Source organism: Mandrillus leucophaeus, unplaced genomic scaffold (assembly GCF_000951045.1).
Source record: "Mandrillus leucophaeus isolate KB7577 unplaced genomic scaffold, Mleu.le_1.0 Scaffold895, whole genome shotgun sequence".
Classification (NCBI taxonomy): domain Eukaryota; kingdom Metazoa; phylum Chordata; class Mammalia; order Primates; family Cercopithecidae; genus Mandrillus; species Mandrillus leucophaeus.
Window position 1 is genome coordinate 559,162 of NW_012109752.1, and position 2,068 is coordinate 561,229.

Below are 2,068 nucleotides of genomic sequence, written 5' to 3' on the forward strand. Positions count from 1 at the left end.
GATCAAACCACTGCACTCCAGCCTGGGCGACAGAGACAGACTCCGTCTCAAAAAAAGTAAAATAAAATAAAATACTGTGCATCCAAGCAGAGGAAGACCAGCTGTGAAATGCTATACAGCCTTAAAAAAAAAGATTGTGTCTATATATCTTCACTTGTAGGTAGAGAAATGCAAACATGTCCATGTGTTCACATGTTCACGGCGGCATTATTCATAATAGACAAAAACTGGATGCAACCCAAGAGTCTATTAACTGGCAAATGGATAAAGTGTGGTATATCTATACAGTACAATGGAACATTATCCTGCAATAAATGAATACTACAATGATGAACCATGAAAGCATCATGCTAAGTGAAAGAAGCCAGATAGAAAAACAACAGTGTATGTTCAGATAAAATGTCCAGAACGGTGTTAAAAGAAAAACACTGGTGCTCACTATGGCAGCACATATACTAAAATTGGAACCATACAGAGATTAGCATAGCCCCTGCGAAACAAAAAAACCAAACCAAAAACACCGGTTACAGCTTGGCCTTTGCCTTATTTGAACACGGTTTGCATAGTTTGCCATTTGATTGGCCAAAACTCGGTGATTGGCAAAGGGTAGGCTATGGTCTGTTTACAACTCCATTTAGGTTATAGTTCACCATATACAGAGAAACCTTTAGGCTAAATTTAAAATATGTAAGGAGGCAGCTTTAGGCTAAACTTGATTTAACAAAGGCAAATTTATGGAGGCAGAAAGTATATGAGTGGTTGCTTGTGACCGGTGGAGAGATTGGAAGTGATTACAAATGCGCACAAGGAATCCATTTTGGACAGATAGCAATGTTCTAAAATTGGATTGAATACAGTTGCATAACTCTATTCACTTTACTAAAATTAATTGCACTGTACTGTTAAAATGGGTGAATTTTATGGTATATAAATTATACTTCAATAAAACTGTTAAAAACTCTATATGAACTGACATGGAGAGATGGCCACACAAACTGAAAAAAGCTAGATGCACAAGTGTGTATAAAAATAGATGTGCAAAGAGATTATTTCTGTAAGGATATCCAAGTAACAGTAAACAGTGGTTGTTCCTGAGCAGACAGCCTTGGAGATCTGATATGGGAGATTTTTCTTTGTATACACCCCAAGCACAGCATGAAAAGTTATTTTTAAACACACTTTTTCAATTTAAAAATTAATTTAAAACTGAAAATACATATGTGCACATTTATGTTTAACAAAAAAGAATGAGGACATAATACATCACATTATTAGTAATTTACCTATTGTTCACTTTTTTCTTTTTCTTTTTTCGATAGGGTCTCTCTCTGTTGCTCCAGGCTGGAGTACAGTGGCATGATCATGGCTCACTGCAGCCTCCACCCCTGGGGCGCCCACATGTGGGGGCCACCACCCTGGTTAATTTTCTTTTTCCCCACGCAACAAAAGCCACATTTAAAGTTTTGTTTTGGGAGTCTCGCTCTGTCGCCAGACTGGAGTGCGGGGGCGCGATCTCAACTCACGGCAACCTCCACCTCCCGTGTTCAAACGATTCTCCTGCCTCAGCCTCCTGAGTAGCTGGGATTACAGGTGCATGCCATCACACCTGGCTTATTTTTGTATTTTTAGTAGAGACGGGGTTTTGCTCTGTTGGCCAGGCTGGTCTTGAACTCCTGACCTCAGGGTGATCTGCATGCCTTGGCCTCCCAAAATGCTGGGATTACAGGTGTGAGCCACTGCACCCAGTCAAGGATTTTTTTGTTTGTTTTTTTTGAGACAGGGTCTTGCTGTGTCATCCAAGCTGGAATGCAGTGGCACGATCTTGGCTCACTGCAACCTCCGCCTCCTGGGTTCAAGCATTCTGCCTCAGTCTCCCTAGTAGCTGGGATTACAGGTGTGTGGCACCATGCCCAGCTACTTTTTGTATTTTTAGTAGGGATAGGGTTTTGCTGTGTTGGCCAGGCTGGTCTTGAACTCCTGACCTCAGGGTGATCCGCCCACCTTGGCCTCTCAAAATGCTGAAATTACAGGCATGAGCCACCACACCAGGCTGAGGTTTTTATGTTTT

General features: G+C 41.3%; 1 protein-coding gene across 1 annotated transcript in view; it reads right to left on the reverse strand.

Moving 5' to 3' along the window:
* SF3A3 (splicing factor 3a, subunit 3, 60kDa) overlaps window positions 1-2,068 on the reverse strand; it is a 47,521-nt gene that overhangs the window by 43,314 nt on the left and 2,139 nt on the right. The window lies entirely within an intron of this gene.